At 44.9% G+C, this 15,725-nt stretch overlaps 1 protein-coding gene across 12 annotated transcripts in view; it reads right to left on the bottom strand.

The window, feature by feature from the left end:
- The window catches only part of MARK2 (microtubule affinity regulating kinase 2), a 729,699-nt gene that overhangs the window by 98,137 nt on the left and 615,837 nt on the right, over window positions 1–15,725 (bottom strand). The window contains exon 19 of one of the 12 annotated variants that reach the window (XM_056527197.1): window positions 2,092–2,296. The exons of the other annotated variants lie outside the window; for them this stretch is intronic. The gene's annotated coding sequence lies outside the window, so the exon portion shown is untranslated. Of the gene's footprint in view, window positions 1–2,091; window positions 2,297–15,725 lie in introns of those variants that run through there. 12 annotated transcript variants of the gene reach the window in all.

The following is a 15,725-nucleotide window of genomic DNA, read 5'->3' as shown; positions in this document are numbered from 1 at the left end:
GACGAGATGTGCCAAATGATTCTTATCTGCCAACACATTCTATGTTTCTATGTTTACTACTGTATATGTTACATTTATTGTAATTTTATTTTGCATGTTCCTTGATTCGGAGGGCCCTCCCCATTCGTTTGTCACCTTCTTCCTGTTTTCTTAATTTGTGACTTGTATTTCATCATTAAAAACTCTAACAAACATTTACTTAAAAAAAAAAAAAAAAGGGCTAGGACTTAGTATTTCCTTAGTATTTCACAGGTGATATAACTATGATGATGCCTGATTCACTGACCATATTATCACCTGTGAAAGACTAAGGAAAACATGACCTGTTGGGGGTACTTGAGGACCGCACTTGAGAAACACTGGGAAACCAATAGTAAAGGGCTCCAATTGGTCAAATCAACCAGCTACTAAAGTAACTGCTTGACAAATATTTAGCCCAATCTCAGGATGGGATCTTTTATACAATTGTAAATGGAACCTATGATGGACATTCATTAAGCCCAAACGAGAAAGCAAGACACTGGCATCCAATAAGATCAGATCACTAGGCTGCATGTTTATTGGTAGTCTGTCACATGAAGTAACTGATGTAGCAGTGCATGATCCCATGCATGAGATCTTAGTTCTCTGCTCTATAACGGAGCTCACAAACTCCAATGACGTAGCTGCGCAGCTGTGCATGCGCAAGCTCTTAGATGGTTTTGCTTTGGTTTTGCTTATGTGCGACATATTTATCATACTATCACAGGGGGTTTGATAAATTTGCCGCACCAAAGCAAAAAACAATAAATCACTTCAGAACACAATTTTGTATGATTCCTCTTCTTTGCAACACAAAAAACAAAGTTGTGACTTTTTGTGCAACCTATTAAAAGTGCTCTTAAAAGGCAGTTATGTGAGTCAGGTCAGGAAAGAAGTTATTCAATAGATCAGTATTGCTGTAAGTGCCTGCAGTTCATGTATAATGAATGGTTGAATGGTCTGACAGACTACCAATATACATGTAGCTTAGTGATCTGATCTTATTGGATGCCAGTTTCTTGCTTTCTCATTTGGGCTTAATGAATGTCCATCATAGGTTCTATTTACAATTGTATAAAAGATCCCCTCCTGTTTTTAACCTTACGTTTACATATTAGCTTGGGAATGGTGATATCACCTCCTGTTTTAAATAGCACACCTTCATGTGAAGCAATTAGGGGCCTGACGAAGCGCTACATGCGCGATACGGACCAGCGCCCATTCACACTCCCCCCACAACGCTCTTTGTCCACTCCCCTACCCACTTGTTATGAAAGATTGAAATAAAGGATACAGTGTTCAAGCTACTGAGCGGGTGAGTGCTCCATTCCTATTTGTTCTCTTGATTGTGCTGCTGTGAACTTTACTTGATGTGAGCACCGAAGAGGTCATATGGGCTGTTAACAGGAGCTGATTATATTGTCCGGATATACATGTGTTAGCAGTGCCAAGCATTTCTTCTGTGAAAGTCTTTACATTTATGCCTTGCCTGCTATTCCTTTGAGCACGCTGTGATCTTGTTCTATGGATCCATCTTCACTATGGATAATCTGCTCAAGCTCCTTCAATAGCCTTCAGTGCAGGACAAGCGGATGTGGGGGGAGTATTTCACTAAATGTGAACTGCAACATGAACTCCAAGTAATAAGTACTAAATTGTTGGAGTCCAAAATAAGCTCCCTAGCAGAACAGGAGACTCGTCTTTTCTGGACAGTATCTTCATTGACAGCATATGCTGAGAACAACAGATCCACGAGAAGACTTCGTGTGTACAAATATCCCTCACAATATACAGAGGATCCTGAGATTGTGAAAAAGTGGGATGACTATCATATACAACATTTGTTGAATCTAAAGATGTTGATCATAGAAAAAACTACGTCGAGTATGAGAAGGTAGCAGCAGAACTGTGCATGGCAAAGTGTGAATTATGCACAAGACCTACAGGAACTCAATTTAATCTGTCTATTTACAATTTGGAGAAGATATTAACAAGTCTGCAGCAGATTATTAAAGAAACTAAAAGAGAGAAATTTATCCAGGATAAGCGTGATTTTGAAACTTGGAGTCAGAACAAGCCATACAATAAAAAAAAACAAACTTAATATGAAAAATCCCAATAAGAACAAAAAAAGAACCAAGATTATTTAACCACAGAGTCTGAGTCTAACAATTCGCACAAAGCGCAAAGAGATGACAGCAAACCCTCTCTCTCCAACCTGGAACCTGAGTTGCCTTTAGGAGTAAGACCCGGCGGGGCGGCATGAGGAGGAGAACTACCGCAAAGAAAGAAGAGAAAGAACGTGAATTTAGTAGTGAACCTCACTGAAATTGAATTGAGTCAAGCATGCATATCAGCCTTAATCCCTTAAGGACCAAGCCCATTTTCACCTTAAGGACCAGAGAGTTTTTTTGCAAATCTGACCACTGTCACTTTAAGCATTAATAACTCTGGAATGCTCTTCCTTTTTATTCTAATTCCGAGAAAGTTTTTTTGTGACATATTCTACTTTATGTAAGTGGTAAATTTTTGTCGATACTTTCATTTCTTGGTGAAAAATTCAAAAATTTCAGTAAAAATTTGAAAATGTTGCATTTTTTTTTACTTTGAAACTCTCTGCTTGTAAGGAAAATAGACATACCAAATAAATTATATATTGATTCACATATACAATATGTCTACTTAATATTTTGCATGTAAACAAATCCTTATTGTTGGGCCTAAACCCACATATAGAGATATGACATGATAAAACAGGTTACTCTAATGCTGAATAGATTATAGCAAAATATAAAACAACATATAGAAAGCCACAGTGGGACAGATTATACCTGGGTAACCAACACCTAACCCAACGTTTCGCTACTGCTTCATCCGGGGCGTGGTCTATGCCAATTCCACCCCTCCTTTTATATCGCCATTGGCCAATCATGACATGACCTACCACACATGCGTCATCTCACTGAGCCCAAGCAATATTACATAAGAGGGTGTTTGCACCCGAGTAGTAAACATACAGAGGTTTAAGGCGTGGTACCTCCCACCGCTCACCTGCACCAACCGGAGCGATTTGCGCCGTGTAGAGTAACATATCGGCGCATGATCAAACACATCATGGACACTTCCGGCGAATGATACGCCCACGGAGCGACACGCCCCGCCACAACATGTGACGCGGAGCGCCGCCCCCAGGGCGGGCACACGCCGGGAGCAGCCCGATTATGTGATCGCATCAGAGCACATGATCGGGAACACAGCCCGGCCCCCCACGGACCACACCAGCGAATCAGCGGTGGAGGGAGGGGGGACGGGCGGCAACCCCGGGCACATACCAAAAGATAGAAAATAAATGACCAGAAAAGTATGCATTATAATAAATAACTGATAGTTAAGATAATTTATGTTGGGCACACAGCACAGCATGATATGTTATGCAATATGAACATAAGAACACAATAAATAGGCGTGATAGAGGTAAGTATATGTGTTGGACTAAAATATTCCCTAAAATAAATATGTATGGTGTGAAGTGTAAGTAAGGGAATGTGAGTGAATGGGATGGTGGTGTGATGGTGTAAAATGGATGTTAATGAATGTGACAAACAAAAAAGGATACAGAGTCGTATAATAAAGACATTAAATAGATGAATGTGCAAATAATTGATTCTTATTAGTTACTATACATATATATACATGTATTAATTTATATATTAATCACGTGATACCATGGTTTAAACAAAATTGGTAACATGGGACAATGGGTTACAAGAGCCCATATGTGCCAAGCACCATATTACAGTGTGCACCCAAAAAATGTTTTCACAATGAAGAGGTCTCAATAAATCACGGGACCTCTGTATGTTTACTACTCGGGTGCAAATGCCCTCTTATGTAATATTGCTACGGCGCAGTGAGATGACGCATGTGTGGTAGGTCATGTCATGATTGGCCAATGGCGATATAAAAGGAGGGGTGGAATTGGCATAGACCACGCCCCGGATGAAGCAGTAGCGAAACGTTGGGTTAGGTGTTGGTTACCCAGGTATAATCTGTCCCACTGTGGCTTTCTATATGTTGTTTTATATTTTGCTATAATCTATTCAGCATTAGAGTAACCTGTTTTATCATGTCATATCTCTATATGTGGGTTTAGGCCCAACAATAAGGATTTGTTTACATACATTTCTGTGTATTATATTTATACTATTGGTAGCCACCATTCTTTAGTCTGGTCCATTGTGGCCATTATCATAATGTTTATTGTATTTTCTTCAATCCCTTTTATGGGTTATTGATGTTTCTGTGTACTCAATAAAGTATTGTTTGATCTCTACAACACATTTCCCTTGTTTTTGTTATGCTCTTGTAAGTAGTGTGGGCTTTTGAAGAGAAAATTTGTCCGGAATTGAAGGCCATGTGTGTTTACAATGCCCCCATAGTGCCAGAGCAATGGACCCCCCCCACATGTGACCCCATTTTGGAAACTACACCCCTCACAGAATTTAATAAGGGGTGCAGTGAATAATTACACCCCACTGGCGTTTGACAGATCTTTGGAACAGTGGGCTGTGCAAATGAAAAATTAAATTTTTCATTTTCATGGACCACTGTTCCTAAAATCTGTCAGACACCTGTGGGGCATAAATGCTAACTGTACCCCTTATTACATTACATGAGGGGTGTAGTTTCCAAAATGGGGTCACATGTGGGGGGGGGGTCCATTGCTCTGGCACTATGGGGGCATTGTAAACACACATGGCCTTCAATTCCAGACAAATTTTCTCTTCAAAAGCCCAATGCCGCTCCTTCTCTTCTGAGCATTGTAGTTTGCCCGCAGAGCACTTTACATCCACATATGGCGTATGTTCTTACTCAGAAGAAATGGGGTTACAAATTTTGGGGGGCTTTTTTCCTATTTTCCCTTGTAAAAATGAAAAATTTAGGGTAACACCAACATTTTAGTGAATTTTTTTTTTTTATCCATCCAACTTTGAAGAATTTTCATTAAACACCTGTGGGGTGTTAAGGCTCACTATACCCCTTGTTCCGTTCCGTGAGGGGTGTAGTTTCCAAAATGGGATCACATGTGGGTATTTATTTTTTTGCCTTTATGTCAGAACCGCTGTAAAATCGGCCACCCCTGTGCAAATCACCAATTTAGGCCTCAAATGTACATAGTGCGCTCTCACTCCTGAACCTTGTCGTGCATCCGCAGAGCATTTTACGCCCACATATGGGGTATTTCCGTACTCAGGAGAAATTGCGTTACAAATTTTTGGGGTCTTTTTTTCCTTTTAACGCTTGTGAAAATAAAATGTATGGGGCAACACCAGCATGTTAGTGTAAAAAAATAAAAAAAATTAAACTAACAAGCTGGTGTAGCCCCCAACTTTTCCTTTTCATAAGGGGTAAAAGGAGAAAAAGACCCCCAAAATTTGTTGTGCAATTTCTCCCGAGTACGGAAATACCCCATATGTGGCCCTAAACTGTTTCCTTGAAATACAACAGGGCCCCGAAGTGAGAGAGCTCCATGCGCATTTGAGGACTAAATTAATGATCTCATAGGGGTGGACATAGGGGTATTCTACGCCAATGATTCCCAAACAGGGTGCCTCTAGCTGTTGCTAAATTCCCAACATGCCTCGACAGTCAGTGGCTGTCCGGAAATGCTGGGAGTTGTTGTTTTGCAACAGCTTGAGGCTCCGTTTTGGAAACACTGCCATACAATACGGATTCATTTTTATTGGGGGGGGGGGGGACAGTGTAAGGGGTGTATATGTAGTGTTTTACCCTTTATTATGTCTTATTGTAGTGTTTTTAGGGTACATTTGCACTGGCGTGTTACGGTGAGTTTCCCGCTAGGAGTTTGTGCTGCAGTGAAAAATTTGCCGCAGCCCTAACTTGAAGCAGGAAACTTACTGTAAACCTGCCTGTGTGAATGTACTCTGTACGTTCACATGGGGGGGCAAACCTCCAGCTGTTTCAAAACTACAACTCCCAGCATGTACTGTCAGACCGTGCATGCTGGGAGTTGTACTTTTGCAACAGCTGGAGGCACACCGGTTGTAAAACCTTCAGTTAGGTTCTGTTACCTAACTCAGTATTTTCCAAACAGTGTGTCTCCAGCTGTTGCAAAACTACAACTCCCAGCATGTACTGATCACCGAAGCGCATGCTGGGAGATGTAGTTATGCAATAGCTGGAGGTACACAACTACAACTCCCAGCATTCTGAGACAGCTGTTTGGGCATGCTGGGATTTGCAGTTTTGCAACATCTGGAGGGCTACAGTTTTAGAGAACACTGCAAAGTGATCTCCAAACTGTGGTCCTCCAGCTGTTGCAAAACTACAAATCAAAGCATGCCCTGACAGCAAACAGCTGTTTGGGCATGCTAGTTGTTGTAGTTTTGCAAGATCTGGAGGGCTACAGTTTAGGGACCACTATATAGTGGTCTCAAACTGTAGCCCTCCAGCTGTCAAAACTACATATTCCAGCATTCCTAAACAGCTGTCTGGGCATGCTGGGAGTTGTAGTTTTGCAACATCTGGAGGGCTACAGTGAGAGACCACTGTATAGTGGTCTCAAACTGTACCCTCCAGATTTTGCTAGGCAACTCCCGGCCTCCGTACGATCCAGCCGCACAACATCGCCGCCCGCCGATCACCGTCGCCCGCAGACTCCGTTGCCCGCCCGGATGGGTAAGTGGATCTTCGGTGCCGTTCCCCGTTGTTTCCCCGTCCTGCCCCGCCTATTGTGGGTGGGCAGGACGGGGAAAACTAAAGTAACCCCCGCCCCCGATCTGCTATTGGTGGTCGCGTCTAGACCACCAATAGCAGGGATAGGAGGGGTGGCACCCCTGCCACCTCACTCCTATCCCTTCAGGGGGATCGTGGGTGTCAGACAAACGCGATCCCCCTTATATTCCGGGTCACCATAGACCCGGAATGACCCGGAATCGCGCAAATCGCAAGTGTGAATTCACTTGCGATTTGCCACGACCACCGACATGGGGGTCGGATGACTCCCCTGGGCGTTTGCACAGGATGCCTGCTGAATGATTTCAGCAGGCATCCCGGTCCGATCCCCGCCCGGTACGGCAGGGGCCGGAATTCTCCATGACATACGCCTTAGTCATGGGTCCTTAAGTACCAGGGTGTCATGACGTAGGCGTACATCAACGGTCCTTAAGGGGTTAAAGGGGTTATCCACCATAAGGTGATTTTAGTACATACCTGGCAGACAGTAATGGACATGCTTAGGAAGGATCTGCACTTGTCTTGGGGATAAATGGCTATGTTGTGAAATTACCATAACACTGTGGCTAGCTTTTTGTGAACTTGTATTTCCTGTTTGACTTTTCTTTTTTTTGACTACAAATCCCACAATTCCATTTTCTCCCTCCCACACATCAGTCACCCCACCCATTGAAACATAAATTAGCTGCATCCATCAAAAGACTTGTGGTTTTCAATCAGGGTGCCTACAGCTGTTGCATTACTTGCAGATTGATCTCTCTCCCACCAAGCGATTGCTCCACCCATTGAAGCAGACAGGCTCCCTGTCATCAGCTGGGAAAAATCTGAGACATTTTGTATGCTGTTAAAAATAAATAGTGGGGTGAAAATCACAAAAGAATTGTGAGAAAACCGTCACACACAGGTACAGACACTAACTTTACAGTCCCTGTAGCATAGTCAAATAAAAACAATTCCTGGAATACCCCTTTAAGCTCTACTGTAGACCACTATACTATTTCTGCAGAGAATTCTCTAAAGCAAAAGTCGCACAAAAGTCTCGACTAAAACAATAGACTTTCTGATAGACAAATATAGAACATCTAAACTGGTCTAAACTGTTTGATAAATGTCCCCCATTGTCTCTTCTTGGGTCCGACCACTGGGTGGCTGCACCGCTGAATGCAGCACAGGCAAGATTGCTGTTGTGTCGATCACACGACAGCGAAAGGTGGGCAAGTTCCTTTATCACGGTGTGAATCACGATTTCAACTTCTTCTAACATACTGTCCCATAAGAGGCTCTGCTTGTTTTTTTGGCTTCTAGATTCCCAATCTAGGATTTATAGCAGAGTGGCCAGAAACTGGAGTTTGCAAAAAAGCACCTGAAGAACGCCAATGAGATTCTCTGGTCTGACCCAAAATGTTACTTTCTGGCCTCAATTCTAAGAATTATATCAGGAAGAAACCAGACATTTCTCATCCCCTGTCGTCCCTACAGTGAAGCATGGCGGTGGCAGCAACATGCTGTGAAGGTGTTTTTCAATGGCTGGGAGGGAGACTGTCAAGGTTGAGGCAAGTTGAATAGAGATAAGTACCGAGATACTCTTAAGGCACCTAAGTCAAGAAAAACAACTTTTGACATGTCGCTCAGACAAGTTAAACGTTGGGAGCACTGACCCTTTTCTCTGCCCCTTTTCTCAGCTAATAATTCACAATCGCAGCAGGTCTCAGTGAGACCCGATGCAATCAAAAACTGTTGACATGTCTGAGCGATATGTCAAAAGTTGTTTTCATGAAAACCTGATCCAGTGTGCTCTGGATGTCAGACAGGACTGAAGGTTCAACCTCCAAGAGGACAATGACCCTAAGAACACATCCAAAGTGACTTAGGGTTAACTATGTAAATGACTTTGAGTGGTGCAACTAGAGCCCTGACTTGAAGCCAGTCGAACATCCCTGGAGAGACCTGAAAATGGCTGTTCACCGACGATCCCCATCCAACCTGACAGAGCTAGAGAGGATCTTCAAAGAAGAATGCCAGAAACTCTTCATATCCAGGTGTGCATACCTTATTCTAAACCCTAAAAAGACTAGATGCTGTAATTGCTGCTAAATGTAAGTACTAAGGAAAGCATTCTGTTTTTACCTTGTAATTATAGGGTATTGAGTGGAGAATCATGTTTTTTTTTTATTGTAGCACAAGGAAGCAACATAACAAAATATACTGTACATTTGGAAAGTTTTCCGAAGGGACAGCAGATAGGGTGCAGATGCGACATCCCTCATCAGATGTTGTGAGTGAGAAAATAACTCTGAGAAGGAAGCAGCTTGGAAAGGCCAGACTGGGACTTAAAGGAATACTGTTGTGGAATATAACTCATCCTCTATCCAAGGGATAGGGGATAAGTTATAGATCGCAGGATGTCAGATCGCTGGGACCCCCCGCAATCTCCTGTCTGGGGCCAGGGTAGTCCCCAGGAAGTGCCGTGCCGACCCCCCCAAGGAAGCCGTGGCAGACATGCCCCCTCCATATATCTCTGGGATACATGGACGGAGCATGTCGGCCACCGTGTCACGCGGGGGACGGAACGTCCTCTTCCTGCGGACTGGAGATCGCATGGGATCCCAGCGGTCGGACCCCTTGCGATCTATAAATTATCCCCTATCCTTCGGATAAAGTATAAGTTATATTCCACTACAGTATTCCTTTAAAAGCTGCCTTGGCACGAAAATCCTGCCAACTCACATACAATATTACCTTCCATCCCATACTGGAAAAGAAGTATTGTGCTGCTACAAATTATGATTTTTTGGTCAGATCATTGTGCAGATCGCCTCCTCACATTGCAATTGCTTGTTAACGCTGCATATGGAATTGTCTAAACTATTGAAATCTAACACTTTTGATCTTGCACCGTAAATGGTGTAAAAGAAAAAAAAATACCATAATTGCATATAGAAAATTGAATAAAATGCAATCAAAAAGTCTGATCTACACCAAATCGGTACCAATACAAATGGCAGACCATGGAGCAAAAAATGTACTTCAACACAGCTCCATAGGACAAAAAATAAAACAGTTATAGTGGTCAGAACAATTTTAAGCATACTCACCTTTTTAACGGTTTAATGTTTTAAAACTAATAATAAAAAAATTATATAAATTGGGCATTGGGCCTTTGGCTGTCCGTGATGCTGGGAGTTGTAGTTTTGCAACAGCTGAAAGCACCCTGGTTGGAAAACACAGGGTTGTGGCTCACAGTTGAGATGAGGGTCTCTTGGTGACAGTACTGTGGGGGCACTAAGGATGGCACTTTTGCTGTGAGATTAAAAGTGTGGATGAAGTGTGGATGACACTTAATGCTGGTGCTGACCGACAGTGGGGGCAAATTGTTTAATGTTTTCCACCTCCCCCTTAACCTTTAGACACATTCTACAGTATACCTGTGGTCAGGGGCTGTAGGATCTTCCCTCATGCAGCCCATCCCCCTATCTTTGTCACTCATGCTGCTGCCATTCTCTTTTCTCTTGGCTCAGTGACAGTTCAGGCTGGTAAAAAATGGATTCCCTCATAAGACCCTGGAAACCTGTTGCACTGCTCGTCCTGTGCGTGCAGCAGCTCACAGTATTACCTACATTCCCTGTTCTGAATATAGAGATCAATACAGATAAAGGACAGAGAGGATTGTGGACTTCTCTCTATGGGGGGCATTTACTAAGGGGTTTAGTCATTTTTTTCTGACTATTTTTGGTGCAAAATTGTCGCAATTGCGCCTACCCTATAAATTGTGCGACTTTCCCTAGCAAGAGCTAGAAAGTCAAAAAAAAATTTCCCGCTTAATTTACGCAAGTTTTCAGTTTTTACTTGCAGTGGTCAGGAATTTATTAACTGAGACAGTCGCAGTTGCGCAATAAACTGTCGCAACGGCCATAAAAATTGACTAAATTTACTCCAGCTCCAACATGGAGCAGGAAAAGCTGCTGCCGCCCGGGCCCCGACATACTTTCTCCCCGCTACCCTCACTGCACCACCGGGACACTACAGTGATTTACATCCCCCCTCTCACCTGCCAGCGCCACACAACTCCCATCTGTCTGCTGTTGCAAGACTACAAGTCCCAGCATGGCCTTACAGTGAGGACACGCTGGGAGTTGTAGTCTTGTAGCAGCGGGAGCTGAGCGGCGCGGGCGGGAGACAAGGGGGGGGGGGTAGCGGGGAGGCCGTATGAGGAGCCCGGGCGGGAGACAAAGGGGGTAGCGGGGAGGCCGTATGAGGAGCCCGGGCGGCTGCACTGTAATGTCAGCCCGGGCTCCTGCCCTGAGAGCCATAGGCTTTGGCTGTCAGGGCATGCTGGGTGTTGTAGTTTTGCAACAGCTGGAGGGCCACAGTTTGCAGACCACTGGTGTGTGGTCTGTAAACTGTAGTCCTCCAGCTGTTGCAAAACTAAACAGCTGAAGGGGACCGGCGAAGAAGTTCACTTACCCTTCCGAGGCTCCAGCGACGATCGCTGACGGAGATCGTCGCGCGGCACTGTCGCGCGGCAGTGTCGTGCAGCGCTGGATCCTACGGAAGCCGGTAAGTTGCGCAAGCTTCCCAACCAGGGTGCCTCCAAATGTTGCAAGACTACAACTCCCAGCATGCCTGGACACCCTTTGGCTGTCCGGGCATGCTGGGAGTTGTAGTTTTGCAACAGCTGGAGGCACCCTTGCTGGGAAACACTGGCCTAAAACAGTGTTTCCCAACCAGGGTGCCTCCAGATGTTGCAAGACTACAACTCCCAGCATGCCTGGACAGCCATTGGCTGTCCGGGCATGCTGGGAGTTGTAGTTTTGCAACAGCTGGAGGCACCCTTGTTGGGAAACACTGGCCTAAAACAGTGTTTCCCAACCAGGGTGCCTCCAGATGTTGCAAGACTACAACTCCCAGCATGCCTGGACAGCCATTGGCTGTCCGGGCATGCTGGGAGTTGTAGTTTTGCAACAGCTGGAGGCACCCTTGTTGGGAAACACTGGCCTAAAACAGTGTTTCCCAACCAGGGTGCCTCCAGATGTTGCAAGACTACAACTCCCAGCATGCCTGGACAGCCATTGGCTGTCCAGGCATGCTGGGAGTTGTAGTTTTGCAACAGCTGGAGGGCCACAGTTTGCAGACCCCTGGTTTGTGGTCTGTAAACTGTAGTCCTCCAGCTGTTGCAAAACTAAACAGCTGAAGGGGACCGGCGAAGAGGTTCACTTACCCTTCCGAGGCTCCAGCGACGATCGCTGTCGGAGATCGTCGCGCGGCACTGTCGTGCAGCGCTGGATCCTACGGAAGCTGCGCAGGCTTCCCAACCAGGGTGCCTCCAGTTGTTGCAAGACTACAACTCCCAGCATGCCTGGACAGCCTTTGACTGTCCAGGCATGCTGGGGCTTGTAGTTTTGCAACATCTGGAGGCACCCTGGTTGGGAAACACTGTTTTAGGCCAGTGTTTCCCAGCCAGGTTGCCTCCAGATGTTGCAAAACTACAACTCCCAGCATGCCTAGACAGCCTTTGACTGTCCAGGCATGCTGGGACTTGTAGTTTTGCAACATCTGGAGGCACCCTGGTTGGGAAACACTGTTTTAGGCCAGTGTTTCCCAGCCAGGTTGCCTCCAGATGTTGCAAAACTACAACTCCCAGCATGCCTAGACAGCCTTTGACTGTCCAGGCATGCTGGGACTTGTAGTTTTGCAACATCTGGAGGCACCCTGGTTGGGAAACACTGTTTTAGGCCAGTGTTTCCCAGCCAGGTTGCCTCCAGATGTTGCAAAACTACAACTCCCAGCATGCCTAGACAGCCTTTGAATGTCCAGGCATGCTGGGACTTGTAGTTTTGCAACATCTGGAGGCACCCTGGTTGGGAAACACTGTTTTAGGCCAGTGTTTCCCAGCCAGGTTGCCTCCAGATGTTGCAAAACTACAACTCCCAGCATGCCTAGACAGCCTTTGACTGTCCAGGCATGCTGGGGCTTGTAGTTTTGCAACATCTGGAGGCACCCTGGTTGGGAAACACTGGCCTAAAACAGTGTTTCCCAACCAGGGTGCCTCCAGATGTTGGGAAACACTGGCCTAAAACAGTCACCCTGGTTGGGAAACACTGTTTTAGGCCAGTGTTTCCCAACCAGGGTGCCTCCAGATGTTGCAAGACTACAACTCCCAGCATGCCTGGACAGCCTTTGACTGTCCAGGCATGCTGGGGCTTGTAGTTTTGCAACATCTGGAGGCACCCTGGTTGGGAAACACTGTTTTAGGCCAGTGTTTCCCAGCCAGGTTGCCTCCAGATGTTGCAAAACTACAACTCCCAGCATGCCTAGACAGCCTTTGACTGTCCAGGCATGCTGGGGCTTGTAGTTTTGCAACATCTGGAGGCACCCTGGTTGGGAAACACTGGCCTAAAACAGTGTTTCCCAACCAGGGTGCCTCCAGATGTTGCAAAACTACAAGTCCCAGGTTGGGAAACACTGTGCCCGGCCTCCGCCCCACCTTACTGTAAGGGCATGCTGGGAGTTGTAGTCCTGCAGCTGGGGGCAGGGGACAAGCTTGTCACATTTATTATCACCTGCTCACACATCTCCTGCACCACACAACTACAACTCCCAGCATGTCCTTACTGTAAGGGCATGCTGGCAGTTGTAGTCGTGCGGGGCGGGAGATGTGTGAGCAGGTGATAATAAATGTACTAACCCATTTTTTTGTTTTCTTCTCATTTCAGATCCGTTTATCCTGTGGACTCCTTCGGATTCGGCGGACTACTTCGATGACCAGCGTTTTTCTTTGTTTGATTTTAATAAAATGGTTAACGAGGGCTTGTGGGGGAGTGTTTTTTGTAATAAAAATTTTTTAAAACCTGTTGTGTTTTTTTCTTACTTTACTAGACAGGCTTAGTAGTGGAAGCTGTCTTATAGACAGAGTCCATTACTAACCTGGGCTTAGCGCTAGCCACAAAAACAGCTAGTGCTAACCCCCTATTATTACCCCGGTACCCAACGCCACAGGGGTGCCGGGAAGAGCCGGTACCAACAGGCCTGGAGCGTCAAAAATGGCGCTCCTGGGCCTAGGCGGTAACAGGCTGGCGTTATTTAGGCTGGGGAGGGCCAGTAACAATGGTCCTCGCCCACCCTGGGAACGTCAGGCTGTTACTGTTTGGTTGGTATTTGGCTGAGAATGAAAATAGGGGGGACCCTATGCGTTTTTTTTTTTTTTAAATAAATAATTAAATATATTAAAAAAACGCATAGGGTCCCCCTATTTTTATTCTCAACCAAATACCAACCAAACAGTAACAGCCTGACGTTACCAGGGTGGGCGAGGACCATTGTTACTGGCCCTCCCCAACCTAAATAACGCCAGCCTGTTACCGCCTAGGCCCAGGAGCGCCATTTTTGACGATCCGGGCCTGTTGGTACCGGCTCTTCCCGGCACCCCTGTGGTGTTGGGTACCGGGGTAATAATTGGGGGTTAGCGCTAGCTGTTTTTGTGGCTAACGCTAAGCCCGGCTTAGTAATGGACTCAGTCTATAAGACAGCTTCCACTACTAAGCCTGTCTAGTAAAATAAAAATAAAACACAACAGGTTTTAAAAAAAAATTATTACAAAAAACACTCCCCCACAAGCCCTCGTTAACCATTTTATTAACATCAAGCAAAGAAAAACGCTGGTCATCGAAGTAGTCCACCGAATCCGAAGGAGTCCACAGGATACACAGATCTGTAGAAGAAGTAACCAAAAAAAAAAAAAGTGTAAGTACATTTAGGGAGAAAAAAACTGTGTTAAAAAAATGTAATAAACACACACACACACACTAAACGCCGTTTACCACTTCTGAGCCATGACTACAATTTACAGTGATCCCTCAACTTACAATGGCCTCAACATACAATAGTTTCAACATACAATGGTCTTTTCTGGACCATCGTAAGTTGAAACCAGACTCAACATACAATGCTACAGACAGTCCAGATCTGTAAAACGTGTCAATGGCTAGAAGAACCAACCAATCAAAATGGGCATTCACTGGTAAAACCCCTGTATTACTGAAGTGTATGCACTGACTGGTATTACATGTTCTGTACACTTTACCTGTATCAGGGTTAGCTGCTCTTTTGGACACCAGGTGAGGGCAACTCCATTACTTGTTTTGGACATTGCCTGTACTGTACAGGACCCCTGAAGAAGCTCCTGTCCTCTACATAGACCAGTGTTTGCCAAGCAGGGTGGCCCCATTTTTTGCAAAACTACAACTCCCAGCATGCCCGGACAGCCTTTGGCTGTCCAGGCATGCTGGGAGTTATAGTTTTGCAACAGCTGGAGGCTCCCTGCTTGGGAAACACTGACATAGACAGTGATTACAGCTCCCAGCAGATCTTTATTACTTTTATATGTAAGGATTTGCTTCATCTATATCAGTTATCTACTTATTTTTCTTTGTCACTTTTTCCTATTTTTGGATGACATTTTGGTGCCTTTAGAACCAATTACCCTGTTTCCATAGAGTTATGGTCTCAACATACAATGGTTTCAACTTACAATGGTTTTCCTGGAACCAATTAATATTGTAACTTGAGGGACCACTGTAGTTATTGAATTATTTAGATGTGGTGAAAAAGCTAAAAAAAAACTCAAAAACAAAAGATCCAGAAGGAAACCTAGCAGCCAAACCTATTCAGACAGCAGGAAAAAGGAACAGACTATTTTTTCTACTACATGAAGTAAATTTCCCACTTTTGCCTATGTGTGCCAAATTTATTAATGCCGTGCAACAATTTAGTAAATTTGTCGCAGATAGTCAAAAATGAAGTAGAAAAAAACAGGGTAAAAACCAGACTACATAGTAAAAGATTAGTAAATGCCCCCCTATGTGTTCAGGCAAAGCACTTTAGGAGAACTCAGCCCGACCATTACAGTCAGCCTCAGTGTAACATGTTATAAATGGGGGGGGGGTCACAGA

The sequence above is a fragment of the Hyla sarda genome, chromosome 6 (genome assembly GCF_029499605.1).
Source record: "Hyla sarda isolate aHylSar1 chromosome 6, aHylSar1.hap1, whole genome shotgun sequence".
In the NCBI taxonomy this organism is placed as follows: Eukaryota; Metazoa; Chordata; class Amphibia; order Anura; family Hylidae; genus Hyla; species Hyla sarda.
The sequence above is the reverse complement of the archived record's forward strand: the minus strand, read 5'-3'. Positions and strand labels throughout refer to the sequence as shown.